The following is a 14,634-nucleotide window of genomic DNA, read 5'->3' on the forward strand; positions in this document are numbered from 1 at the left end:
AGGTGTTTTTTGCAGCAACATGATCCTCTCCTGAATGTGTGCTCACATTGTGTTTTTATTCTGCCTCTAAATGCTCCTGTCTGTAGACAGAAAAAAAAAATCAAACACCCTTTTAAGTGGTCTTTTTGATGCCAAGTGTGCATGAGGCCTATAGCTGGCTGACTTTGGCCTCTCCACTTCACGTGTTTCACAGTTGATCGCTGAGACTAATCATCACATTGATGGACTAAAGGTGAGACACCAAAGGTAGGAGAGGGCAGGGCCAAATGCCATTTTCCTAGCGAAAAATGGTATTTGCATACATAGAGCATTGTGGAATTTGTTGCTTTGAAGTTTTTTGCAGTTACAGGGGTTAGACAAAAAATGGAAACACTACATGATTTGCAGGTGTGAAAGTGACCACATGTTTTGCATTGAAAGTAGAAGTAATGTAACATTCTTTTCCTTCTGCTGTGTGATGAGACAACTAGCTAACAGGTGGGAAGCCTCCCTTTTGCCATTTACTGCGTGCACTGCTAGTAATATGGAGTCTTGTCAGAGCTTACTGAGCTTCAAAGAGGGCAAATTGTAGGTGCTCGCTTAGCTGGTGCTTCTGTGCCTGAAGTTACCAATTTATTTGCCATGTCACGAGGTACAGAATCAAAGGTTATGACAGCAAATACGGTTTCTGGTTAAACGTCATCTGATAGGCATAAGCACGGTTGCCACAGTCAACTGACCGAGACAAAAGGACATTGCGTAGGATTGAGATCCAGAATAAGAAAACTGCTCAAAATGTGACTGCAGAGCTCAATCTCAGTCCCTTGCAGACCGAGAATGAGCTCTGCAGTCACTTTTGCTGCAGTTGTTTTCTTTTCTGGGTCACAATCCTGCACAATGTCCTTTTTGTCTCTTTCAGTCGACCATCATGATTGAGGTTATGCTTGACATGACATTTTCCCGGAAACTGCATAGGCTGTCATAACCTTTGATATTGTACCTTGCGACACCAACAATTTGCCCTCTTTAAAGCTCAGTAAGCTCTGACATGACTCCGTATTGCTAGCAGTGCACACAGCAAGGCTTCCCACCTTTTAGCTAGGTGTCTCATCACACAGTGGAAGCAAAAGAATATTACATCACTTCCAATGCAAAACATGTCATCGTTTTCACACCTGCAAATCATGTATTTTTTCCAAATTTTTGTCTATCCCCTGTATCTGCCGACACTACTGAGTGCATTCTTCATGGTAATTAAGAATGAAAATTCAGACAGGGAGCATGGGAAGCTGTCATTATGGCCATAATAGATGTGTGGACTCACCAACAGAGTATGCACTGATATTAGAAATTTGTCAGACGAATGAGTTCTTATCAGTTTGGGTTGACCGACCCATGATTAATATGATACTATTCTGGTCTTTGTATACCACTAGTAATGGCTTTGTTGGATAATATGCATTATCTCCAATAGATTCATTGATATTCTTAAAGAGTTCTGCTGACATATATTGGTTGATCAGTATTGTCTTAAAGCGGAACTTCACTCTCTATCAACATTGACTATTATTAATCCTTAATGCTGCTAACATTAGTAAATCGATAAAGTACCGTATATTTTACTTTTTTAAACCTTTTTTTTTATTTCTTTACTTCCTGGTTTCCATGCCTAGGAAAATCACTCTCTATCAACATTAACTATTTTTAATTCTCATGCTGTCAACATTAGTAAATAGACAAAGTATATTATATTTACTTGTTTCAAACCTTTTTTTTTTTTGTTACATTTCGTTAGTTACTTCCTGGTTTCCATGCCTAGGAAAATTGCATACATCCCAGGAGGCTTCATGATAGGAGGAGGGCTTTTCTCAGCTAAGCACGCCCTCCTGCCTGCATGCCAGAGCTAAGGGTAGATGGATTCCAGGAAGTAAATGCTACATGAATTATCTGTCATTACTCAAGATGGCCACAGCCAGAAATGCTAGGAGGTGTTTTTCAAAGTGATTTCTCAGGAAAATAAAGCATGGAGACATGGATGGATGGATGGGTGTGTTTTGCTTTGAATGTTAACCACTTTGCCCTCCAGAGGATTTACCCCTCTTCCTGACCAGGCCATTTTTTGCATTGCGGCGCTGCGTTACTTTAACTGACAATTGCGCAGTCATGCAATGCTGCACCCAAATGAAATTTACTTCTTTTTTTTCCCTTTCTTTTGGTGGTATTTGGTCACCTGTGTGGTTTTTGTTTTTTAATTTTTTGCGCTATGAAAAAGGAAAAAAAGACCGACAATTTTGAGAAAAAAACAATATTTTTGACTTTTTGCTAATAAACATGTCCAGTAAAAAAATTAAAAAAAAAACAAATTTCATCAGAAATTTAGGCCAAAATGTATTCTGCTACATGTACAATACATGTACATAAACTGGTTTATGTGAAAGTTATAGCGTTTTACAAATGGCAGTATATATACTGGAATTAAAAAAAATATTTTTTACTAGTAATGGAGGTAATCAGAGACTTATAGCAGGACTGCAGCGAACATTCTGACACTGGGGGAAACTGACTTGGTGTCACTGACATCCCCAGTGACACCAATACAGTGACAAGTGTTAATAAAAAGCAGTGACACTGTACTAATGGCCCTGGGCAGGAAGGGGTTAACATCTGGGGCAATTAAAGGGTTAGCTGTGTGTTTTTTACTGTTTGGCTGTGTGTGTGCTTTCAACTGTAAGCACACTGCTTTGCATGGCTCTGCTATGCAGAGCCATGCAAAGCAGTGTGTGGGAGCTGACAGGGGAGAGAACTGTATTGTTTACATACAGTTCTCTCCCTCCGTCGGTAATGCTCCGTGATCATTGGGTTCTGGCAAGTAATCACCGGCTGGGACCTGGTGACTGACAGAGGCCTTGAATAGCGGCGCAGGTAGGGAATGCACGCAGCTCCTACCTGGAAATGCAAAATCATGTGTATATATATATGTTATATATATATATATATATATATATATATATATATATATATATATATATATATAATGTATGTATGTGTGATTTTGCACATCCCTGTAGCCGTATATCTGCTATAGGGCGGTGGGAAAGCGGTTAAAAATGAATGAAGTAGCGTTTTTGGTTTGTGGTGCTCAGATGCAGTGTCGTTCCACTTTAAAGAAATCCAGTGTAATGGAATGTAACATGACGGTTTATGAGATACCTCATACTGTCCATATAGACTAGAGGAATATTCACACATTCTATTGGATTGTACTAGATTTTGCTATCTTTTGTATGGAAGTGAATCATGTGGAACGGGTAAAACAAGTCTACACAAAATCCTGGATCCGGTCTTCTCCCTGTAAAACAAGAAGGACCTGAGTCACACCAGATTCAAGTTTACTCTGTGAGGAGTCAGCATTTTATCCAAACTGGGTCATCCACATCCATAGTTAATGCTGAATTCCATAGCCTTCAAGTGAGTCATGGAATGGTGTGACACAGACTATCCAGCAGGATGATACACGTGGGATCAGCAGAGTTGTTAACAGTCTTGTTTCCAAAAACCTGTGAATCTGACACCAATACACATTGCTTGTTCGTTAATTGTTCTTCATACCTACTGCAGAGGAATGTGACCCTGTCTGATCTTCAGACACTAATTACTGCAATGTGCACTGACAGCTAAAGGCACTAGGCTTTCTGATTGAAGTTTGTATGGTGGGGAATGTTAACTTTTACTATTACTTGGATAATTCATATGCATTTACTTAAAGTGATTGTAAAGCCTAATTTGTAATTGTAAAGCCCTAAGCCCCTGGTCACGATGGGTGCGACTTGGCATGCGATTTGCATGCCTTGCGACTTGCAAATCATATGCCAAGTCGCACCCTATTGTCCGTTATTAGAGCGGTCATATCGGTGCGGTTCTGACTTGGAGCCGCACCGATTTATAAAGTAGTGCATGCACTACTTTTGTTGCAATTTGCATAGACATCTGTGTCAGATCTCTTGCAAATCGCAAGGAAATCGGCAGGTCACCCAATTTTGAAATCATGCAACTTCACTGTAAGTCGCACAATTTCAAAATCGGCTTGGATGTGACCGGAGGGTAAAATAATGACAGAAGTCCTACTTGCCTAAATCTGTGTAATGGTTTTGCACAGAGTGGCCCCGATCCGACTCTCTGGGATCCACTGCCAGTGCTCCCCATTCCTACAGAGAATGCATTAAAGTAGTTCTAAAGGATGAAGGTTTTTTTTTTATCTTCCAAGCATTTTACGTGTAGCACCCTCCTAGTTAAGTGCTAGGATGTGTATAGTCATAAGCATAGCTATGTTTCCCTGCTTGCCAGAGAGGCTGTCGGGTAAATTCGGTGTGGTATTCTGCTTGAGAGAGTGCTGCAATTGATTAGTTAGGTCTGCTCATGCTTCTCTGGTGCTGTTGGAGTTTGGGTTCTGCCCACCTTCAGGAAGCTATGAAAGCCTTCCAGAACACAGGAAGGGGCTAGGAAAATGATCAGCATGAATATGGATACAGCCCTGGGCAATTGCGGTGGAAGGCAGTCCCATTGCATGCTAGGAGTGGTATTTATGTTCTGGGAGCACATGGGTTTGGTTTTTCTTGGGAGTGGATTCCACCAGCCAGGCTGGAGGCAGGCTTGCCTCACCTGGCACTCGCTGCCATGTGGCCTCAGGTGGGTCGACCTGAGGGCCTGAAGTTAGAGCGTGACCCTGCTTGTTCAGGAAGCTGACTGAGGGGAATTGTCCACCAAAGCTGTCTGGAGTCGCTGGAGGGTTTCGTTTGGACGATTGGAAGGAGGAAACCATTCTGTCAATGAGCCTTTTGAGTACTGATATATTGAGGAGTTTGGGGACACTGTGCTTGCTACCTCCCCTGGTGTTTGACAGTCAGCATGGGTTTGGAAAAGGGAACATTGGCTAATGTTCTAAAGAGCTTGTCCGAGTGTTGCTACTGCAAAGGAACTTTGCTATGTTACCTTTGGGCTGTCGCAGTCTGTCGTAACTGCCTTGTACCTCAGGAGCTCAGCCCTGTAACTACTACTACTGCAAAAAGGGACTTTGCTCACTCCTAAACTACTTGCTGCTGTATGTTACAGGGAAATCTGCTATCTACTGTCAGCTAAGACTTCAAAAGTGCTCAACTAAGAGATCAGTTAGATGTCTGCAGTGTGAATAGTTCTGATTTTGGAGTGTCCTACTACAATTCCCCAGCTCTATAATAAAACTTCAAAAACAAAACATCCCCTAGACTGGTCATTGAAGACAAAGATCGGACGTGTGAGTGTATTTAGTTGAAGGAATACACTGTGCCTGGCTGCATGGTTAAGTAAGGGGAAACCGAGACATCATACAAGCAGCCTTCATGAAGATTGTACTTACATATGCATGATGGTAAAATATCTTCAATGTGCAGCTCCCTTTATACTTACCTGAGCCCACTCTCAATCCAACGGTGTGTGCAAGAGAAGAGGCTCTCCTGGCTCTCTCCCTCCTCATTGGCTCAGATATAGCAGCAGGTGCCATTAGTTCACACTGCTGTCAATTACAGCCTGTGAGGAGGTGGGACTGAGCCATGTTTTGTGTGTCAATGAACACACGGAGAGGGGCTCGACAGTGAGCAGCCATGAGTGTTCCCATAGCAAGTGGCTTGCTATGGGGGGCACTCAGCAGGGGGGAGGGGCTAGGAGATCCAGCACCAGCAGGGGACCCTAGAAGAGGAGGTTTGTGGTTGCTGTGTGAAAAACCATTGCACAGAGCAGATAAGTATGACCTGGTTAGTTAAAGAAAACAAAACCTTTTAATATCACTTTAAAGTTGTTTTAAAGGCAAAAGGTTTTGTACCTTAAAGTATAACTAGAGGCAAAACTTTTTTGTTTTTCTTTGGATTGAATGGAGAGGGATTTGAACACCTGTCAGTTGTTGTTGCTGTCTGTACCCCTGTTGAGGGGATTCACCCTCTCTATTTGTCCTTTTTACCATTATCATTGAAAGTAAAAGAAAATCGCAAATTTTGGGTTATCCCCAGAAAAGTAATGGAGAGGAAATCTTCCAATGGGGACAATAGTTTTGGTGACCTGGGGGTCCCCAAGGAATTCCCTTAATTTGCACAAATTTCCTCTCCCTTCCTGTTTGGCTATGGGACAGGACATGAAGGGAAATCTCCACAATAGGACACAGATGGCCAAAAAAAATCTGACAGGGGTTATAACCCTCCCTTGCTCTATCCAAAATGGAAAAACAAAGTTTTGCCTATAGTTCTGCTTTAAAGTACATAAAAAGCCAACAATTTTGGTTGTATTTTTGGATAGAGTGGGAACTGTTTGAACTGTTTTTCCCTTTTATAGTGGCAAGATTCCTGCTGTGTCTTTCGATTCCTGTTGTGTCTCTTGGATATAAAGTAACAGGGAAACCTTACAATAAGACAGGAATGCAAAAAAAAAAAGCAAGGGTTTTAACCATTCCTTATTGTATCTAAACGTAAAGTTTGCCTTTAGGTATACTTATTGTATTGTGATTGTGCATTTATTTATATATTTGTTACGGTCAAGATATAATCCATATAATAACCAAATCTGTAATCATAATTTTTTGGTAAGGTAAAAAGGTAATGCTTCATGCAAATATTTTTGGTGTTTCATAACAATCCAGCAGGTGCAGCTCTAGTCTTTTTCTAATGCACACCTCTCCATCTTTAACTTTAAAAAAAGATGTCTGGTGTTAGCAGAGCTCAATAACTGAAGCTGTAATTTACACACAAGTAGAGCAGTGACAGCAGTGTCTGTTTCAATTAATTTTGGGTGTTCTTTCTTTAGAAAACTCTGAGCGCTCCCAAACTCTTTTCACATTTGTTCCATGTATTAGGCCCAGCTCACACAAGTGCAGGCCTTGCAGCCCGTGTTTGTTCATTTGAATGGGCTGCTGTGCCGCGTGTCCCGCACAAAAAAGGTGCATGCACCTTTTCAAAAACGCATCTGCAGGGAATCCCTGCAGTTCCTGCACTCGCGCTGCGGGCTGATGTGTGGGGGTACCATTTAGAATAAATGGCAGTCCCACGTGTCTCGTCAGGCAGCGTGATTTGGCTGCAGGTGCTGGAACAGATACGATTCCCACACCCGCAACCGACACGCACAGTGTGAACCAAGGGTTAAAGTGCCTCTGTGGCGGCAAAAAAAAAAAAAGGCAGTCTGTAAATGAAGAGTGATAATATATGCCACTCCCTCTGCTGGTGACTTTGATCTTCGCTCTCTTGAAGAGCTACCCCAGCAGAAGAATCTTCAGCATCCAGCACTTGTCGGATGTCTGTATTACCCTTTGAGCTTGTGGTTCCACCTTGGGGACTGGAATTGAGACACCCAGCTATGACAAATGCTGGAGATCCAAATGGTCAACTGGAATTAAACTTTAAGGACAGCATTTCTAGTATAGAAAAGCTAAATAACTTCTTTTTACTTTGATCTTTAAAAGCAAAAGGACTGAAATAGAATTAGAAAACCTTTGTTCTTTATGCAAAGAGAGATCCTCTCTCTCATTGAATACTGAGATAACATGGAAATTACTGAGATAAGCCTTAGAGGAAAGGCTTGCATGCTGCTCTTGCTGCCTTCAGCTCTGACTTGGGAATTCAGGAAATCCATTTCTGCACAGTGCATAGGTATTATTTTATGTGGATACCTCTTAGCCTTACCCAGGGGTGGACTGACAACTCATGGGGCCCCTGGGCAATAGGGGATCATGGGGCCCTGTGTCCTCGCCCACACTCAAATCACACCCAAAAAAGCCTTAGAAAGGTACCAGGGACATCTCATGGGGTCCCCTACTGACCCAGGGCCCTCGGGCAGTGCCCGAGTTCCCCAATGGTCAGTCTGCCCCTGGCCTTACCCCAGCACACAGGCATTGACATCTGACTGTGTGGATTGTGTACACTAATTTAATGGATACGGGTTTAGGAAATATTGTTACAAGTGCAATATTGGGCGTCCTTCTCCTTCCACTCTAGGGTTAGAGAGTATATGCAAACTTTCTAACAAGGGGTCAGTTCACTGTCCTTCATACGTTTGAGGGCCAGACTGTGGCCAGAAGGAGTAAAAAATGTCCTGATGTCAGTAGGAGTAAATAATGCCACATCTTTTAATGGGAGGAATAATGCCCCCTCATTGGTGTTAGTGGGAGAAATAGTGCCCCATCATTGGTGTCAGTGGGAGGAATAGTGCCCCATCATTGGTGTCAGTAGGAGGAATAATGCCCCATCATTGGTGTCAGTAGGAGGAATAGTGCCCCATCATTGGTGTCAGTGGGAGGAGCAGTGCCCCATTGTTTGTGTCAGTGGCAAGAATTTTCCTCCCATTGTTGGTGTCAATAGAAGAAATAGTGTTCCAAGGGCTGGATAAAGGCAAGCAAAGGGCTGCATCCAGCCCCCAGGCCGCAGTTTGGAGACCACTGATATAGTCTATCGCACACAAATAATACATTTCTGGAATGTTGCTTTTACTAAATCTGAGAGCTGTTTAATTGGTATGTGTATGATTTTATACGGGTTTGCCTCATGTTATGCCTTTAACATTTGCCTTTTTGGAAACCTATTTGTTTAATTGATTTCTGCTTAAACTTTTGGCTGTGGCTCAGGTGAAGGTGTCCTCTTTTTGGAATATATAGTTGTAGTAGTTATAGTGTGGTTCATCCATAAGAGCTCCTTATGGTATTCCTGATATATTAGGAGAAATGGGATCATTTTGCCCCAGTGGACTCAGTAATGCACCAACAAATGCACCTATCACCTGCCCTGGAGTGAGCCTATAGTCCCTATGGATTCTCTTACATCTGACAGGGGGAGGATTTGACCATACCATCTATGGGGGGATGTCTTCGAGAAACTGCTTTTGTGTATACATTCAAATTTTAAATGAATTTACCTTCATTAATCTCCTGATGGAACAATAGGAGGGTACTGTGAAACGTGTTGGGACAAGCCTACCCCATTCCCATTAAAAAAAACAGCATCAGGATGATCATTTGATATATTTATATATGGGTAATGATAAAAATATGGATATGATGGTGTTGATATTCTGACTGTAAGGGGAGACTTTGATGTAGGATATGTATCATTGTCTAACTCAATCATAATGATTTTTGAGTACTTTTAGATAATCATTTTACTCTTTTAATGGTTATTTGTAGTACATGGATATTTTAATGAAATTATGATTTGTGTACATGGTGCATTCAAAAGTCTGCATTTCATCTTTTTGTTGGGAAAATATTCTTGACCTTTCATCCATCTTCAATCTCTATTTTTTTTATTTTGAAGCCCTTAAAGAACAAATCCAGGCAAAAATGTTACTTTCCCATGCAGTGGGGCTGTGCACAAACTGCATGAGTTAACTGCTTGTTTTGGTCTAGGTGATCATAAAGCTGAAATATACTTACCTAATACGCCTCTCCTCCGAGTGCAAGACTGGTCCCCAATGCTCCTACCCCCCCCCCCCCCCCCCGACGTCATCACACCCATAGACTGGCTCCGGATATGAGGAGACCAGGAACAGTCCACCGCTGGAAATGAGGGTGCACGGTTTTCCAGAGGATGGGGTAAGTATAGTTTTTCCCTGAGCCCCTAGACAAAGCAAACAGTTAACTTATGCAGTGCCCCACTGCATAGGAAAAAAATTAACTGGAGTTCTGCTTTAAGGAAAAAAAAGAGAGCAGTGTATTGGTAAAGTGAAATAACAGATGGATCTTCTGCTATCTAAAGTAAAATGTAATAATGATAAAAAGGTTTAGCGGTGATGGTGAGGTAGAGCAGCAGGGAATTTCTCAAATTCATAACAGAATAAAGACTATTTCAGGGTATATGTATAAATATAGGAATTATTTCTATTTCAAATGTATTCAGGGGATCTAATTGTGAGAGCTCCCCGCCAAAAATCCAAGTTTCACCTGCTTGTGAGTAGGTGCAGCGTGGTGAAGCGTCAGCAACCACATGGAGTCTAGTTGCAATTAAAAAAACTTGTATTGAAGTAATGGCCCAAAGATACAAGCAGCCCAGTGGGAAGGCACCCAGCTAGGAACACTCACAGTTCAGTGCAAACTTAGGCTGGCCATACATTATACAATTTTCTTGAGTTTTTTGGTTTAGATTTACCAAAAACCATATAATATGACGTCAAACATAACAACACTTTCAATTGTATTCAATTAGGCAGGCTCTTGCACCACATAGTTGAAGGTAAATCTAAAGGAAATTGGGCAGAAATTGGGCATAAAATTGTATAGTGTATGGCCAGCCTTGGGGTTAGTGGTAAATTGGAGCAGGTTCTGATGCACAGACAGCGTCTGTCTCTGGGGGTACAATGTAGCTTGGCTAGTCTAAACCCAATGAGGAGGATTCCATTGCAGGATGGAGTGTCCCTAGCCTGCCCCTAATCATCAGGAACCTTTCCCTACTGCAAGTCACTCTCCCTGACAGGTGGGTGAACTGTCCTTACACTATCCACTTGCCGGAAAGTACATCAAAGCCTGGCGGCAGGCACTTAAAAAGGCTCTACTGACCCAAGATCACCCAGATGCAGCATTGCCAACCAGAACATTGCCTAGGGGACCAAGGGAACCATAGAGAAACCAGGTTTCTCTTGACTTCCTCTCCAGTTGAAGTATTGCTCTGGCCACGTGCCACCTACAGTGGAGAACATAGACTACACCTGCCCACATGCTGAAATCATTACAGAGAAAGATTATTTTATCAAATTCTTTGACCTTTTCCCCATAGTGTAGAAGAAACCCATTATTAATGAACACTGTGCTGCTGAGTGACACCTTCATTATGACCTTGTTGGGACCAGGTAAAGACACACGTTATTGTGGAAAAATCTTGTTACCAGCGTAAGCAGCAGCCAGCAGGTGATTAATCCTACTGATGTTCACCTGAGATATCCATTTGGGGCAGAGCTTTTAATACAGTTGTTCCCAGTCCTCCAAGCTATCTCCTAAATCTCATCTACTTAGAGACCATTCCACAAAGGATCAGTCATGTTTGTCATCAATATTTGTCTATCCCTATAGGTCTTTGTTTTCAATGACTGTGCAATGACCTTCTAGTCATGCCACTGATCCTCTAAGACTGCATTGTAGACAGTCATACATCTTCAAGGTTCTTCTACCTGTGTCAGATAAGCCCCACCCTGTAATCAAACTCCCAGCCAGGTAAGAAAAAAAAAAATGATTGTACAAACATGTCAGGTTTCCTCTCTCCACCCCATTCTCCCGCGCTCTCTCCCTCCTCTATTCTTGTCTTTTCAAACTTTCCTTACAGTGAGTGGATTATTTCACGTGAGTGATCAGGCACAGGCTCTGCTGTCCAGGTAAGGCTTTTCCTCCCAGTGTGTGCAGGCTACTTTCAGACGTGTGTGCATTTTATGTCGCAATGTTAAATATTGCTCAACTCTGCAACATATATCCTGTCTGACCAGTACAGAGAACACGGGGAAGAACTCAAGTTTAGTATGAGTGAAAATCCCAGGGCTTGTGTTAGGGTAAAGGCTGATTGTGTGCGCTCTTACACTGGCTGCTTTATGTTGTATTTTGTATTTCTTTTTTATTAACTTCTACACTGCATAGTTATTGTTCTAGTCTATACCGTATAGAGTAAGTGCTTGCTATGTAAATGCAGCACACTAGGACATAAATCCCTCCAGCCCATGTGATATTAGATGTACAGAGATCAGGGTGAGGATCTCCTACTCAGTATGGGTCCTGAGGGTTAGGGGTTGATTTACTAAAACTGGAGAGTGCAAAATCTGGTGCAGCTGTGCATAGAAACCAGAAATCAGCTTTTTCTTTTTTTTTTTGTCAAAGCTTAATTGAACAAGCTGACATTTGAAGCTGATTGGCTACCATGCACAGCTGCACCAGATTTTGCACTCTCTAGTTTTAGTAAATCAACCCCCTAAGGTGCCTATACACTAGACAGAAAAATCATCAGAAAATCTATCATTTGGACAGTTCATTTGTTTTTCGTCCAGTTAATGGGCACGCATCGAAAATCGATAGTAATGTTTTTGAGCCAAAGGAAAAGTTTGGAAAAACTGGTTAATGTACTTCTTGCCCGTTAAAAATTAAACTGTTCGTAGTACGCATATGTGACAAAACAACCAAATAATTATTAATTTATGTCCATTGAACAATTTATTGCAATATAATTTTTTGGAAATGCGTTAAAATGATTTTTCGACTAGTGTATGGCTAACATTAGTATTGAAGACAAAGGCATACAGTATGGCCATTTAGATGTTTTATGTTTTCTTTTCTTACCTGATATTTTAATTATGTACTTTCCATACAAAAGAAACTACACTAGTTTTAATGTATGCATTTGTATACATTTTTGAAATATTTTAGATTGATCAGGTAACATTATCTTCTTCAAGACAGTAACTGTTTCATACCTTTGCTACAAGGTGATGACTTTTCTCAGAGCTACTTTGTCCGGAATAGTTCAGCTTTGTACAGCATGTAAATGGTGAAATTACCTTTTGCAGGGAAACAACTCCTGGAAAGAGGCATCTTTTTCATGATGTTTACATCCCCCTGCTGCTGTTGTTAACACATGGATAGCTACGTTGTAAAAGCGGTACTGAGCTATGTGGCATCGTCCATTTGTGACTGTCTTTCTTTATACATATCCTTCCTCCCTCTTTGACGCTCCCTGGCGCAAAGTATAAAAAGTGCCTACTATAGAAGGTCATTGCTTTTTCTAGTGGATGTGGGTGTTCAGATGTCTCAACATTTTGCTAACTTCTGTTTGCATTTCACTTGTTTCCTGCAGTATGTTATTTGCATCTGGCATTCAGAAGTTGGTAATTGTTGGCTTCTATGTCCACCACAGAAAACCATTTTCTAAAAGGGACACTTAATACATCTGTACCCAAAATCTTTAAATATAGGAGCACTCAGATATGGTTGAGTTCCCTGACAGAGATGAACAGAAGAGTAGCCTTTTTACTTAATGTATCAATGGATGTCTCTAAGCCGAAGCACCTAATACACATGCTCTGGGTCTCCTGGCAGCTGCCCCTCATGTTGGTCTATGAGTGTAATCCCACTGCTCCCCATCTTTCATTAACCTCCACCTTTTGTTAAATGGGGAAAAAGCAGCTTGCTTTTGGTTCAATGTGCATTTAGTAGGCATTTGAGATTAGTTTGAGGCATTTGATCATTTGCGGTTCATCATTTGATCTTCAGTTGACCTCCTGTCTATAGGCCCAAGCACCTAAGACATAAGCTCTGGGTCTCCTGGCAGCTGTCCCTCGTGTAGATCTGTGAGTGTAATCCCACTGCTCTCCATCCTCTATTAACATCCAACTTTGCTAAATGGGGGACAGGCAGCTTGCTTTTGCTTCAATTTGCATTTAGCAGATATTTGAGAACAGTATGAAATGCTTGATCATTCACAGTTAATCAACTGACCTGCAGTTGACCACCTCCTAAGCTGCACCAACCTTCTTCAAGCTGCTTTTGCATTCTTGCTGCATTCCATTGGTAGAGGAAAATTTTAATAATGCAACCAAAAGCTCATTGACACAGACCATACCAATGTAGCATACAGTGGAGAAAGGTTTTCCGTAAAACACAGAAAAGTGCACATTACATCTATGGACAAAAATAACCGGTAGAAAAGCTAGGGCCATACAACATGTAAGGGAGGGTAACAAATAGTGTCATTATTTTATTCACTGCTATATATTTAAGCACCACGGGTTTAAAATTGTTATATATTCAGAGCTTACAATTGGTGGCTCAGAGTATTGCTCTCTCTGAACGCTTCATGGTCTTCATTTCTTCTTTAATGAGTAGCAGCAGTAGGCTGAGTGGTTGGATTGCCTCCAGGCAGAACCTGAGTTTTCTACACAGTATTGCAGAGCTGTATTTTTTAGGCTTAGGGATTTGACACATTGAATTGTATCATTTCAACATTATTAGATATGTTAAAATACAGTTTTTATCATGATAACCTATGTTCTTCATGATTTATTACTAGGTTAAGGCTCAGATTTAAGTTTTAGCAATATATTTTAGGGCAGTTAAGGTTAGGGGTCAATTTGTGCTGGCTCAAACGAATGGTTTCAGTTAAGGTGCTGGAGTTAATTTTTCTGGGTTAAATTTAAGAGTTCAGTTAAACTTTAGTAATATGTTTAGGTTAAGGGTCAGAGATTGAGATTATATGGTATTAAATTTTAGGAATAGAAAATAGTTTGTATTGCGATAACCCAGTTTTAACCTGGTTTTTATATGGTGGCTTATTGGGAATAAAATGGACTGGTATCTGAAAGTATGCCACATTTACACCCTGTTCCAAATTATTATGCAAATTCTATTTAAGTGTCACAAAGATTAAATATTTTGTTTTTCAGTTTAACTCATGGATGGCATTGTGTGTCAGGGCTCTTTTGATCACTGAAAACAATCTCGGACACCTGTGATAATTAGATTGGCCGGTGAGCCCAATTTAAGGAAAAACTACTAAAGGAGGGTGTTCCACATTATTAAGCAGAGCACCATTTTCAAGCAATATGGGGTAGAAAAAGGATCTCTCTGCTACCGAAAAGAGTGAAATAGTTCAATTCCTTGGACGAGGTATGAAAACATTAGAT

General features: G+C 41.2%; 1 protein-coding gene across 2 annotated transcripts in view; it reads left to right on the plus strand.

Annotated features, from left to right (window-relative positions):
• Nucleotides 1-14,634, plus strand: part of PAK6 (p21 (RAC1) activated kinase 6) — a 100,915-nt gene that overhangs the window by 17,031 nt on the left and 69,250 nt on the right. The window contains exon 1 of one of the 2 annotated variants that reach the window (XM_089663310.1): nt 11,227-11,346. The exons of the other annotated variant lie outside the window; for it this stretch is intronic. The gene's annotated coding sequence lies outside the window, so the exon portion shown is untranslated. Of the gene's footprint in view, nt 1-11,226; nt 11,347-14,634 lie in introns of those variants that run through there. 2 annotated transcript variants of the gene reach the window in all.

Source organism: Staurois parvus, unplaced genomic scaffold (genome assembly GCF_062004578.1).
Source record: "Staurois parvus isolate SC_StPar_1 unplaced genomic scaffold, SC_StPar_1.0 ptg001653l, whole genome shotgun sequence".
NCBI classification, from domain to species: Eukaryota; Metazoa; Chordata; class Amphibia; order Anura; family Ranidae; genus Staurois; species Staurois parvus.